Genomic DNA, 14711 nt, shown 5'->3' on the forward strand with positions numbered 1-14711 from the left:
AGCTGCCTCTAGTTGAGGTGGCAGTACTCTACTATATCTGCCTCTAGTTGAGGTGGCAGTACTCTACTATATCTGCCTCTGGTTGAGGTGGCAGTACTCTACTATGTCTGCCTCTAGTTGAAGTGGCAGTACTCTACTATGTCTGCCTCTAGTTGTGGTGGCAGTACTCTACTATATCTGCCTCTGGTTGAGGTGGCAGTACTCTACTATGTCTGCCTCTAGTTGTGGTGGCAGTACTCTACTATATCTGCCTCTAGTTGAGGTGGCAGTACTATACTATATGTGCCTCTAGTTGAGGTGAGCTATGTAAAGTTTAGCTGCCACCTCTGCAGCTTTCCCCCTATTAACCATTAGCTGCCCACCCCATGATTAGATGTCTCACACTTTAGAATGAGAACTAGAACTTCTCAAGAACTGGTTGAAGGGAAGGTTGATAAAGAGCGACCTCCCTCCTGAGCGGAGACTGTGAGCCGCCCCCAACCCGCGCTGTGTCTAGTGTGCGGCGGAGCAGTGTGCGCGCTCTTTCCCCACGCTCCCCGGCCACCTCTCTGCTCACAGTTCTATGTACGGGGCCGGCGCGCGTTGCGGAGGCTCCAAGATGGCGACGGCCGCAGTTCCTCCTGCTGCAGCCTCCCCACCTCTGCAGTCCGGCGGCGCAGGCTGCGGGGACTCTCGCTAGAGTCGGGCAAGTAAGTGCCGGGCGGACACTTCCAGTGACTTACAGGAGCCGGAACACGGGAGGAAAGGGGACGCGGGCACAGGACGAGCTGGGGCTGAGTGACGAGCACAAGTGCAGCGGCGGCCGCTGGTGATAGCGGGGCCCGGGATGGGGGAGGGGAGGAAACTGCCGCAGAGACGTTACTGCCCTGAACTTCACTAGTCTGAGACCCGACGGGGCTGCACATGACTGCGCTTCGGGGCTGCATACACCGGACGGCGGCTGCTGCTCCTCCGCGCTCCTGCAGCCCCTCCTGGTAACTTACCAGCAAGTGTCCCTGAGCGCGGGCAGTGCGGCCATGGGATCCCAGGGTGTCATCACTTTCTGTGCCGGCCCCTCCCTGGCAAGCAGGAGACGAGCCCCGCACATGTGATGGCCGGGGGGCTGCTGCACACCGGGGGCGCGCTCTGCTGCACTCCTGCCGGAGTTTGGAGCCGGGGTCCCCTGTAGTGTCGGGGGGATGCGGGTGTGGTGCCGGGACTGTGCGCACGGTGCGGCTGGCGGCAGCAGGACACCTCGGGGCGGTGAGTGTGCGGGGCTGTGCGGAGCTTCCCTCTGTGGCTCCTGCCCATGCACTGCAGTATTTTCCTCCTGAAGCCTGTGGCCCTTACGGTCTGCGGCGAGGGTGCAGGATGGCAGAGCAGGCAGCCTCCTGTGTGGCAATGCCAGGGCCGGGTGGTGCCCGGTGATCAGACACATCCTGAGGGGCTGCGCTCTGCGGGCACCGGTCGCTCTGCAGACGGTGATGTGATGCCGGCAGTGCCGGCGGGCTGTGATCAGTGAGCTGTGGCTGCAGGGCTGTACATGTATTCTCCTGCCAGGATGGGGCTCAGCTGTGTGACGGTGCACACACGGGCCGGTGTCAGCTGTGTGACGGTGCACACACGGGCCGGTGTCAGCTATGTGACGGTGTACACACGGGCCGGTGTTAGCTGTGTGACGGTGCACACACGGGCCGGTGTCAGCTATGTGACGGTGCACACACGGGCCGGTGTCAGCTATGTGACGGTGCACACACGGGCCGGTGTCAGCTATGTGACGGTGCACACACGGGCCGGTGTCAGCTGTGTGACGGTGCACACACGGGCCGGTGTCAGCTGTGTGACGGTGCACACACGGGCCGGTGTCAGCTGTGTGACGGTGCACACACGGGCCGGTGTCAGCTATGTGACGGTGCACACACGGGCCGGTGTCAGCTGTGTGACGGTGCACACACGGGCCGGTGTCAGCTATGTGACGGTGCACACACGGGCCGGTGTCAGCTGTGTGACGGTGCACACACGGGCCGGTGTCAGCTGTGTGACGGTGCACACACGGGCCGGTGTCAGCTGTGTGACGGTGCACACACGGGCCGGTGTCCCTGGTTCTCCTTTATGGTGGGCCCAGGGGACCTTGTATGCGGTAGTGCTGAATGGACAGCTACATGCACATGCGGGTGGGGAGCGTGTCGTGGAATGTGCCGCTGTGTGGAGTGGACCATGCGGGGGATGTGACTGCACAGCCTTGTAGTGTGCTGCTGATTCGGCACTTACCGGACATTACACCGGCCTTACTGTCTGCTGCTTAATCGGGACCTGCATGTATTTCCGGGTGCAGGACTGTGTATGAATGGTGGGGTGGTGCAGGGGGCCTGAATGCTGTGTATGAATGGTGGGGTGGTGCAAGGGGGCCTGAATGCTGTGTATGAATGGTGGGGTGGTGCAGGGGGCCTGAATGCTGTGTATGAATGGTGGGGTGGTGCAGGGGGCCTGAATGCTGTGTATGAATGGTGGGGTGGTGCAGGGGGCCTGAATGTTGTGTATGAATGGTGGGGTGGTGCAGGGGGCCTGAATGTTGTGTATGGATGGTGGGGTGGTGCAGGGGGCCTGAATGCTGTGTATGAATGGTGGGGTGGTGCAGGGGGCCTGAATGCTGTGTATGAATGGTGGGGTGGTGCAGGGGGCCTGAATGCTGTGTATGAATGGTGGGGTGGTGCAGGGGGCCTGAATGCTGTGTATGAATGGTGGGGTGGTGCAGGGGGCCTGAATGCTGTGTATGAATGGTGGGGTGGTGCAGGGGGCCTGAATGCTGTGTATGAATGGTGGGGTGATGCAGGGGGCCTGAATGCTGTGTATGAATGGTGGGGTGATGCAGGGGGCCTGAATGCTGTGTATGGATGGTGGGGTGGTGCAGGGGGCCTGAATGCTGTGTATGGATGGTGGGGTGGTGCAGGGGGCCTGAATGCTGTGTATGAATGGTGGGGTGGTGCAGGGGGCCTGAATGCTGTGTATGAATGGTGGGGTGGTGCAGGGGGCCTGAATGCTGTGTATGAATGGTGGGGTGATGCAGGGGGCCTGAATGCTGTGTATGAATGGTGGGGTGGTGCAGGGGGCCTGAATGCTGTGTATGGATGGTGGGGTGGTGCAGGGGGCCTGAATGCTGTGTATGGATGGTGGGGTGGTGCAGGGGGCCTGAATGCTGTGTATGGATGGTGGGGTGGTGCAGGGGGCCTGAATGCTGTGTATGGATGGTGGGGTGGTGCAGGGGGCCTGAATGCTGTGTATGGATGGTGGGGTGGTGCAGGGGGCCTGAATGCTGTGTATGGATGGTGGGATGGTGCAGGGGGCCTGAATGCTGTGTATGGATGGTGGGGTGGTGCAGGGGGCCTGAATGCTGTGTATAAATGGTGAGGTGGTGCTGGGGGCCTGAATGCTGTGTATGAATGGTGGGGTGGTGCAGGGCGACTGTATGAATGGTGGAGTGGTGCAGGGCGACTGTATGAATGGTGAGGTGGTGCAGGGGGCCTGAATGCTGTGTTTGATTGGTGAGGTGGTGCAGGGGGCCTGAATGCTGTGTTTGAATGGTGGGGTGGTGCAGGGGGCCTGAATGCTGTGTATGAATGGTGGGGTGGTGCAGGGGGCCTGAATGCTGTGCATGAATGGTGAGGTGGTGCAGGGGGTATGAATGGTGGGGTGGTGCAGGGGGCCTGAATGCTGTGTATGAATGGTGGGGTGGTGTAGGGCGACTGTATGAATGGTGGAGTGGTGCAGGGCGACTGTATGAATGGCGGGGTGGTTCAGGGGACCTGTATGCTGTGTTATGAATGGTGGGGTGGTGACAGCAGCAGCTTTCTATAGTGGTGCTGAATGGACAGCTCCCCAATATGAGGCCAGCTTGTAGTGTGGTGCTGAATGGACAGCTCTCTAATATGAGACCAGCCTGTAGGTATGGTGCTAAATCTACAGGCCACTCACTACATGAGACCTGGATTTAATATGGTGCTGAACCCACAACCCATTATATCAGACCAGCCTGTAGTGTGGTGCTGAACCCACAGCTCATTACATGAAACCTGTCTGTAGTGAGGTGCTGAATGGACTGTGCTGTAGAATAGCAAAGTCTTGAATGGACTGTGCTGTAGAATAGAGAAGTCTTGAATGGACTGTGCTGTAGAATAGAGAAGTCTTGAATGGACTGTGCTGTAGAATAGAGAAGTCTTGAATGGACTGTGCTGCAGAATAGTGAGGTCCTGAATGGACTGTGCTGCAGAATAGTGAGGTGCTGAATGGACTGTGCTGCAGAATAGTGAGGTGCTGAATGGACTGTGCTGCAGAATAGTGAGGTGCTGAATGAACTGTACTGCAGAATAGTGAGGTGCTGAATGGACTGTGCTGCAGAATAGTGAGGTGCTGAATGGACTGTGCTGCAGAATAGTGAGGTGCTGAATGGACTGTGCTGCAGAATAGTGAGGTGCTGAATGGACTGTGCTGTAGAATAGAGAAGTCTTGAATGTACTGTGATGGAGAATAGTGAGGTGCTGAATGGACTGTGATGCAGAATAGTGAGGTGCTGAATGGACTGTGCTGCAGAATAGTGAGGTGCTGAATGGACTGTGCTGCGGAATAGTGAGGTGCTGAATGAACTGTGCTGCGGAATAGTGAGGTGCTGAATGGACTGTGCTGCGGAATAGTGAGGTGCTGAATGAACTGTGCTGCGGAATAGTGAGGTGCTGAATGGACTGTGCTGCGGAATAGTGAGGTGCTGAATGGACTGTGCTCCGGAATAGTGAGGTGCTGAATGGACTGTGCTGCAGAATAGTGAGGTGCTGAATGGACTGTGCTGTAGAACAGTGAGTTGTTGAATGGACTGTGCTGTAGAATAGTGAGGTCCTGAATGGACTGTGCTGTAGAATAGTGAGGTCCTGAATGGACTGTGCTGTAGAATAGTGAGGTGCTGAATGGACTGTGCTGTAGAATAGTGAGGTGCTGAATGGACTGTGCTGCAGAATAGTGAGGTGCGTAATGGATTGTGCTGTAGAATAGTGAGGTGCGTAATGGATTGTGCTGTAGAATAGTGAGGTGCTGAATGAACTGTGCTGCAGAATAGTGAGGTGCTGAATGGACTGTGCTGCGGAATAGTGAGGTGCTGAATGGACTGTGCTGCGGAATAGTGAGGTGCTGAATGGACTGTGCTGTAGAATAGTGAGGTGCTGAATGGACTGTGCTCCGGAATAGTGAGGTGCTGAATGGACTGTGCTGCGGAATAGTGAGGTGCTGAATGGACTGTGCTGCAGAATAGTGAGGTGCTGAATGGACTGTGCTGCAGAATAGTGAGGTGCTGAATGGACTGTGCTGCAGAATAGTGAGGTGCTGAATGGACTGTGCTCCGGAATAGTGAGGTGCTGAATGGACTGTGCTGCGGAATAGTGAGGTGCCGAATGGATTGTGCTGCAGAATAGTGAGGTGCTGAATGGACTGTGCTGTAGAATAGTTGCTGAATTGACTGTGCTGCAAAATAGTGAAATGCTGAATGGACTGTGCTGCAGAATAGTGAGATGCTGAATGGACTGTGCTGCAGAATAGTGAGGTGCTGAATGAACTGTGCTGCAGAATAGTGAGGTACGTAATGGATTGTGCTGTAGAATAGTGAGGTGCGTAATGGATTGTGCTGTAGAATAGTGAGGTGCTGAATGGACTGTTCTGTAGAATAGTGAGGTGCTGAATGGACTGTTCTGTAGAATAGTGAGGTGCTGAATGGACTGTGCTGTAGAATAGTGAGGTGCTGAATGGACTGTGCCTTGACGCTGGGTGACTTGTGCTGTACACTGGTTGTGTGGTGTGACGCTGGGTGACTTGTGCTGTAGGATACATCGGTTGTGTGGTTTGACGCTGGGTGACTTGTGCTGTAGGATACACTGGTTGTGTGGTGTGACGCTGGGTGACTTGTGCTGTAGGATATACTGGTTGTGTGGTGTGTGACGCTGGGTGACTTGTGCTGTAGGATACACTGGTTGTGTGGTGTGACGCTGGGTGACTTGTGCTGTAGGATACACTGGTTGTGTGGTGTGAAGCTGGGTGACTTGTGCTGTAGGATACACTGGTTGTGTGGTGTGAAGCTGGGTGACTTGTGCTGTACACTGGTTGTGTGGTGTGACGCTGGGTGACTTGTGTTGTAGGATACACTGGTTGTGTGGTGTGAAGCTGGGTGACTTGTGCTGTACACTGGTTGTGTGGTGTGACGCTGGGTGACTTGTGCTGTAGGATACACTGGTTGTGTGGTGTGACGCTGGGTGACTTGTGCTGTAAACTGGTTGTGTGGTGTGACGCTGGATGACTTGTGTTGTAGGATACACTGGTTGTGTGGTGTGAAGCTGGGTGTCTTGTGCTGTAGGATACACTGGTTGTGTGGTGTGACACTGGGTGACTTGTGCTGTAGGATACACTGGTTGTGTGGTGTGACACTGGGTGTCTTGTGCTGTAGGATACACTGGTTGTGTGGTGTGACGCTGGGTGACTTGTGCTGTAGGATACACTGGTTGTGTGGTGTGACACTGGGTGTCTTGTGCTGTAGGATACACTGGTTGTGTGGTGTGACTCTGGGTGACTTGTGCTGTAGGATACACTGGTTGTGTGGTGTGACTCTGGGTGACTTGTGCTGTAAACTGGTTGTGTGGTGTGACGCTGGATGACTTGTGTTGTAGGATACACTGGTTGTGTGGTGTGAAGCTGGGTGACTTGTGCTGTAGGATACACTGGTTGTGTGGTGTGACTCTGGGTGACTTGTGCTGTAAACTGGTTGTGTGGTGTGACGCTGGATGACTTGTGTTGTAGGATACACTGGTTGTGTGGTGTGAAGCTGGGTGACTTGTGCTGTAGGATACACTGGTTGTGTGGTGTGACGCTGGGTGACTTGTGCTGTAGGATACACTGGTTGTGTGGTGTGACTCTGGGTGACTTGTGCTGTAGGATACACTGGTTGTATGGTGTGACTCTGGGTGACTTGTGCTGTAGGATACACTGGTTGTGTGGTGTGACGCTGGGTGACTTGTGCTGTAGGATACACTGGTTGTGTGGTGTGACGCTGTGTGACTTGTGCTGTAGGATACACTGGTTGTGTGGTGTGATGCTGGGTGACTTGTGCTGTACACTGTGTGGTGTGAAGCTGGGTGACTTGTGCTGTACACTGGTTGTGTGGTGTGACGCTGGGTGACTTGTGCTGTACACTGGTTGTGTGGTGTGACGCTGGGTGAGTTGTGCTGTACACTGGTTGTGTGGTGTGACGCTGGGTGACTTGTGCTGTAGGATACACTGGTTGTGTGGTGTGATGCTGGGTGACTTGTGCTGTACACTGTGTGGTGTGAAGCTGGGTGACTTGTGCTGTACCCTGGTTGTGTGGTGTGACGCTGGGTGAGTTGTGCTGTAGGATACACTGGTTGTGTGGTGTGACGCTGGGTGAGTTGTGCTGTAGGATACACTGGTTGTGTGGTGTGACGCTGGGTGACTTGTGCTGTACACTGTGTGGTGTGACGCTGGGTGACTTGTGCTGTACCCTGGTTGTGTGGTGTGACGCTGGGTGACTTGTGCTGTAGGATACACTGGTTGTGTGGTGTGATGCTGGGTGACTTGTGCTGTACACTGTGTGGTGTGACGCTGGGTGACTTGTGCTGTACCCTGGTTGTGTGGTGTGACGCTGGGTGAGTTGTGCTGTAGGATACACTGGTTGTGTGGTGTGACGCTGGGTGAGTTGTGCTGTAGGATACACTGGTTGTGTGGTGTGACGCTGGGTGACTTGTGCTGTAGGATACACTGGTTGTGTGGTGTGACGCTGGGTGACTTGTGCTGTAGGATACACTGGTTGTGTGGTGTGACGCTGGGTGACTTGTGCTGTACACTGTTTGTGTGGTGTGACGCTGGGTGACTTGTGCTGTACACTGGTTGTGTGGTGTGACGCTGGGTCACTGTTGTGCTCTAGGATGCACCGGTTGTTCCTCGTGGTGCTGAGTGATGTGTGTGTTTGCAGCAGGATGGCATGGGTGCTGAATGCTTCATGCAGGAGACCGGCCTCGCTGTCCGGTGCTGAATGCACAGCTCCACAATGCTGATGTGCTGACTGGGCAGCTCTAACCCGTCTTCAGATGATTGTTTGGCACTGAAGTATTGTGTCATTGAACATTTCTTTTTGTCTTAGCAAGAATTTAGCAGAATATCTAACTGGTATTGTTCAATTAAAATTCAGTTTTCAGACTAGCTTCACATATGTTTAATTTATTGGATGAATGATTCATGCCCGAGACCTTATTCTGTAAATTCACTGAAAGGAAAGATTAAAAAACTCTTGTAACATATTTTTAATAACTGATCTGGAAGATAAAAACACTTTGCACAGCCTTTAAGGCATTGAGTCTTGCTGTTTGATTTGTCAGATTTTGTAAAGTGGCAGATTCCTTTCAGACAAAACAAATTTCTTTCTTTATGTCTGCTTCTTATGTAGTCAGTGTGCCCAGAAAGTTTTATGTGCCCTGTTTTATACTCCTACGTTATATGCCGTACATTGTAGAACATGTTCTATTCGCTCATATTAACCTTTGCTGTAGTGGCATTCTGTATTTATAGAATTGGTGGGATATTCACATTATTTACATGTTATTTATTAAATAATTATGCAAGAATTTAGAATTGCTTCAATTTTATTTTTATGTAGAAAATAAGATAAAAAACCCCTTTTTTAAATTTACTGTTAATATACCACAGTGTACGAGAGTGGAATTCACTGCGGTGTTTGATTAATATTATCCATTGATTAGCAGGTTATGAAATTATGCTAATACATATACTTTAAAACAAGATTTATATTTTAAAAATTTTAGTACTTTTATTGTAAAGCATAAAAAAAAACATTAAATTACCTTCTACTTAATTCATTTATCATGTCAATTCCTTACTGAACAGTTCGACATTATAATTTTATGTAAAGAAACGTTATGTCGGACATTTGAAACTTCAGAAGAAAAAATATAAATTTTTTGTAATGACAAAAAAAAAAAAAAAAAATATATATATATATATATATATATATATATATATATATATACACACACATGGGATGTTTGTCTTGTAGAAGCAGTGGTCGTGTCAGGTTGGTTTTCATCAGTTTTTGCTTTAGTGCAATCAATTTATATATGGAAACCTTAAGAGTAGATTTAGTTCTAGATGTGAGTTTTATTCCTAATACTGCATTGCTGAGAAATAATTGGCAGATTTTCTTAAATATTTTACCCTTAAATTAGCCACGTCATAAAATGCACCTGGTTTGTTGAAATTATGTTAATATTAAAAAATAAGTGTATATTGATGCCTTTCTTGACATGGCCTTATGAAGACAAAATTATCTAACATACCAAGTGTGCATGTGTTAAGTTTGGTGTAATTTTAGCTGATTATAAAAACTCTTGCAGACGACTGTATTATCGGTCTGAGTTCGATGTGATGTCATTCGGACCAATGTTAGTCTATCAGACTGTGCACAAGTCAGATTTTTCTCTCGGACTGATTCGAAAAAAACACTTACTGCCCGAGTTTGATCTTGATCGTACTCGGCCATGCAAGTCTATGAGTGGAAACCATTGGACTACACTCAGATGACATCTGAGTGCAATCTGATTTCCATGGACTGACAGAATGGAGATGACAAGAGAATTTTTTTGCTCCATCTTCTCCTCATCCGAGAGAATCGGATCACACAATGCTCAGACTCTGATAAGAGTGTGATTTGCATAATCGGCCCGATTCTCTCGGATGGGAGAAAATGCTGCAGTCTGCAATGAGCCTTAGACGCACGCATGCAATTGTTACCATTGCCTAGTACCCTCTACTGTATCATGTAAAGCAGAGAAGGGCAGACTGAGTTTTTCTTGCTTTTTTTTTGCTTGGTTTGATGTTGTCTTGATTAATTAGACTATTTAGTGTAATGTCAGCTTGCACTGAAAAAAAATTAAGTAAAATAAAATTTAGTTTGGTAGGAGATCAAATATGTGAAAGTCTCTTTAAGGGATCTTTATTCAAGGATGGTCCATTTTCAAAATTAGAGGCTGGTCCTTGCAGGAAAGTCAGCAAATGATGAAAAAGGCTGCCTTACCTAGAGGAAAGATGTCTTAACTAGAATTATATTGTATTTTGTTATTTATTTAGTTATTATTTATTTATCGTGTTATTTCTTGTGATTTGTAGCATGCAAACAAGAGTAATTTAGAGAAGCATGAAAACCACTGCCAACGTGCTCCTCTGTAAATCAGAAGCTTTGATGGGGTACAAGTTAAAAAGAGGGGTTCTTCTTTTTTGTTTAACCCCTACACAACCTTTGACATATAGGTATGTGAAAGGTCGTGTCTTTGATGTGGGCTCCAGTGCTGAGCCCGCATCTTTTCCCACACTTGATGGCTGATTTAATCAGCCATCAAGGGCCTCTAACAGCTGCAAGTGGATCCGAGATCCACCTGCACCTGTTAACCAGTTAAATGCCGTTGTCAATCACTGGATCCGGGGGGTCTGCACTAGACCCCTGTGCCTATCATTGTGAATCTCCTATCTCATAGGAGATCGAGAATTTTGCTATACACATTTCTATGTGTAGCACAGGCGATCGGATGATCTCAGCTTCAAGTCTCCTAATGGGACTTAAAAAAAGGAAACGTTCAAGTCACCGCACTTTTGTCCTCTGAGTCTTCATTATAATAATAATAATAAAAAATACACATGCTTGGTATCGCTGCATTCAGATATGTCTGATCTATCAAAATATAAAGTATGGTAAATTAATTAACGGTGTAACAAGAAAAAAATCAAAACGCCAGAAAAATGGAGACACTACTGATCTCGGAATATGGCGACATAAGCAAATGTTTTTTTTCTTACAAATTTTTTTCCCACCACTTAAATTAAAAAGAACCTATACATGTTTGGTATCTGTGTACTCTTACTGACCTGGAGAATTATATTACCTAGTTCGTTTTAGCATTTAGTGGACATGGTAAATTAAAAACTATTGTGGAATTGCACTTTTTTTTGCAATTTCACCATACTTTTTTTCCCCTTTTTCCAGTACACTATATGGTAAAATCAATGATGCCATTCAAAAGTACAACTCGTCCAGCAAAAAAACAAGCCCTCATACGGCCATAGTGAAGGAAAAATATAAAAACTATGGCTCTGGGAAAAAGGGTAGGAAAAAATGAAAGCGCAAAAACAGAAAATCGCAAGGTCATGAAGCGGTTAGATAAAATTCTTGTACAAATGTTTTTTGTGACAATTTAGTGAATTGCTTAGATGAATTATAATCTTCTCAATAAATATCTCATAATGTTTAAAGCAAGCCTCCATCCTGATTTGCTATGGTGCATTCACGAGGCAGACTACAGACTGTCATATAACAGCTCATGTCTGCTGATGAGTTGTCAGGGAAGATGTGGGATTCCCAATTACTGCAGCTTCCATGCTGATTTATCATAAAACTCCCACTAGTGATTACCTTAATAAATGTATAACAGCATTTGTGTTTTCTGCTGCTGTAGGGTCTGTTTTGTTTGACATTTTCATTGCCTTTTGACAGCCAGGATAATATAAGAGCAGTGCGGTAGACGACCAGGCTAACATAAGAGCAGTGCGGTAGACGACCAGGCTAACATAAGAGCAGTGCGGTAGACGACCAGGCTAACATGAGAGCAGTGCGGTAGACGACCAGGCTAACATAAGAGCAGTGCGGTAGACGACCAGGCTAACATAAGAGCAGTGCGGTAGACGACCAGGCTAACATAAGAGCAGTGCGGTAGACGACCAGGCTAGCATGAGAGCAGTGCGGTAGACGACCAGGCTAGCATGAGAGCAGTGCGGTAGACGACCAGGCTAGCATGAGAGCAGTGCGGTAGACGACCAGGCTAGCATGAGAGCAGTGCGGTAGACGACCAGGCTAGCATGAGAGCAGTGCGGTAGACGGCCAGGCTAACATAAGAGCAGTTCGGTAGACGGCCAGGCTAACATAAGAGCAGTTCGGTAGACGGCCAGGATGACATAAGAGCAGTTCGGTAGACGGCCAGGATGACATAAGAGCAGTTCGGTAGACGGCCAGGATGACATAAGAGCAGTTCGGTAGACGACCAGGCTAACATAAGAGCAGTGCGGTACACGACAAGGCTAACATAAGAGCAGTGCGGTAGATGGCCAGGGTAACATAAGAGCAGTGCGGTAGACGGCCAGGGTAACATAAGAGCAGTGCGGTAGATGGCCAGGATGACATAATAGCAGTGCGGTAGACTGCCAGAATGACATAAGAGCAGTTCGGTAGACGGCCAGGATTACATAAGAGCAGTTCGGTAGACGGCCAGGCTGACATAAGAGCAGTTCGGTAGACGACCAGGCTGACATAAGAGCAGTTCGGTAGACGGCCAGGCTGACATAAGAGCAGTGCGGGAGACGGCCAGGCTGATGACATAAGAGCAGTGCGGGAGACGGCCAGGCTGATGACATAAGAGCAGTGCGGTGGTCGGCCAGGATAATATAAGAGCAGTGCGGTGGTTGGCCAGGATAATATAAGAGCAGTGCGGTGGTTGGCCAGGATAATATAAGAGCAGTGCGGTAGACGGCCAGGCTGACATAAGAGCAGTTCGGTAGACGGCCAGGCTGACATAAGAGCAGTGCGGTAGACGGCCAGGCTGACATAAGAGCAGTTCGGTAGACGGCCAGGCTGACATAAGAGCAGTGCGGTAGACGGCCAGGCTGACATAAGAGCAGTTCGGTAGACGGCCAGGCTGACATAAGAGCAGTGCGGTAGACGGCCAGGCTGACATAAGAGCAGTGCGGTAGACGGCCAGGCTGACATAAGAGCAGTGCGGTAGACGGCCAGGCTGACATAAGAGCAGTGCGGTAGACGGCCAGGCTGACATAAGAGCAGTGCGGTAGACGGCCAGGCTGACCTAAGAGCAGTGCGGTAGACGGCCAGGCTGACCTAAGAGCAGTGCGGTAGACGGCCAGGCTGACCTAAGAGCAGTGCGGTAGACGGCCAGGCTGACCTAAGAGCAGTGCGGTAGACGGCCAGGCTGACCTAAGAGCAGTGCGGTAGACGGCCAGGCTGACCTAAGAGCAGTGCGGTAGACGGCCAGGCTGACCTAAGAGCAGTGCGGTAGACGGCCAGGCTGACCTAAGAGCAGTGCGGTAGACGGCCAGGCTGACCTAAGAGCAGTGCGGTAGACGGCCAGGCTGACCTAAGAGCAGTGCGGTAGACGGCCAGGCTGACCTAAGAGCAGTGCGAGGCTGATGACATAAGAGCAGTGCGGGAGACGGCCAGGCTGATGACATAAGAGCAGTGCGGGTGGACGGCCAGGCTGACTACTAAGAGCAGTGCGGGAGACGGCCAGGCTGACGACATAAGAGCAGTGCGGGAGACGGCCAGGCTGACGACATAAGAGCAGTGCGGGAGACGGCCAGGCTGACGACATAAGAGCAGTGCGGGAGACGGCCAGGCTGACGACATAAGAGCAGTGCGGGAGACGGCCAGGCTGACGACATAAGAGCAGTGCGGGAGACGGCCAGGCTGACGACATAAGAGCAGTGCGGGAGACGGCCAGGCTGAGACATAAGAGCAGTGCGGGAGACGGCCAGGCTGACGACATAAGAGCAGTGCGGGAGACGGCCAGGCTGACGACATAAGAGCAGTGCGGGAGACGGCCAGGCTGACGACATAAGAGCAGTGCGGGAGACGGCCAGGCTTGGACGAGCATAAGAGCAGTGCGGGAGACGGCCAGGCTGACGACATAAGAGCAGTGCGGGAGACGGCCAGGCTGACGACATAAGAGCAGTGCGGGAGACGGCCAGGCTGACGACATTAAGAGCAGTGCGGGAGACGGCCAGGCTGACGACATAAGAGCAGTGCGGGAGACGGCCAGGCTGACGACATAAGAGCAGTGCGGGAGACGGCCAGGCTGACGACATAAGAGCAGTGCGGGAGACGGCCAGGCTGACGACATAAGAGCAGTGCGGGAGACGGCCAGGCTGACGACATAAGAGCAGTGCGGGAGACGGCCAGGCTGACGACATAAGAGCAGTGCGGGAGACGGCCAGGCTGACGACATAAGAGCAGTGCGGGAGACGGCCAGGCTGACGACATAAGAGCAGTGCGGGAGACGGCCAGGCTGACACATAAGAGCAGTGCGGGAGACGGCCAGGCTGACGACATAAGAGCAGTGCGGAGACGGCCAGGCTGACGACATAAGAGCAGTGCGGGAGACGGCCAGGCTGACGACATAAGAGCAGTGCGGGAGACGGCCAGGCTGACGACATAAGAGCAGTGCGGGAGACGGCCAGGCTGACGACAATAAGAGCAGTGCGGGAGACGGCCAGGCTGACGACATAAGAGCAGTGCGGGAGACGGCCAGGCTGACGACATAAGAGCAGTGCGGGAGACGGCCAGGCTGACGACATAAGAGCAGTGCGGGAGACGGCCAGGCTGACGACATAAGAGCAGTGCGGGAGACGGCCAGGCTGACGACATAAGAGCAGTGCGGGAGACGGCCAGGCTGACGACATAAGAGCAGTGCGGGAGACGGCCAGGCTGACGACATAAGAGCAGTGCGGGAGACGGCCAGGCTGACGACATAAGAGCAGTGCGGGAGACGGCCAGGCTGACGACATAAGAGCAGTGCGGGAGACGGCCAGGCTGACGACATAAGAGCAGTGCGGGAGACGGC

The 14711-nt window shown here is 51.2% G+C and overlaps 1 protein-coding gene across 7 annotated transcripts in view; it reads left to right on the forward strand.

Moving 5' to 3' along the window:
- The first annotated feature begins 524 nt into the window (after window positions 1-524).
- SCN8A (sodium voltage-gated channel alpha subunit 8) overlaps window positions 525-14711 on the forward strand; it is a 243686-nt gene continuing 229499 nt past the window's right edge. For 5 of the 7 annotated variants that reach the window (XM_073663213.1, XM_073663215.1, XM_073663218.1 and 2 more), the window contains exon 1: window positions 526-689. The gene's annotated coding sequence lies outside the window, so the exon portion shown is untranslated. Of the gene's footprint in view, window positions 690-14711 lie in introns of all 7 variants that reach the window. The other 2 variants (XM_073663217.1, XM_073663214.1) reach the window with 1 other exon arrangement.

Source organism: Phyllobates terribilis, unplaced genomic scaffold, assembly GCF_046119375.1.
Source record: "Phyllobates terribilis strain yellow unplaced genomic scaffold, ASM4611937v1 Scaffold_2__4_contigs__length_985480577, whole genome shotgun sequence".
Lineage (NCBI taxonomy): Eukaryota > Metazoa > Chordata > Amphibia > Anura > Dendrobatidae > Phyllobates > Phyllobates terribilis.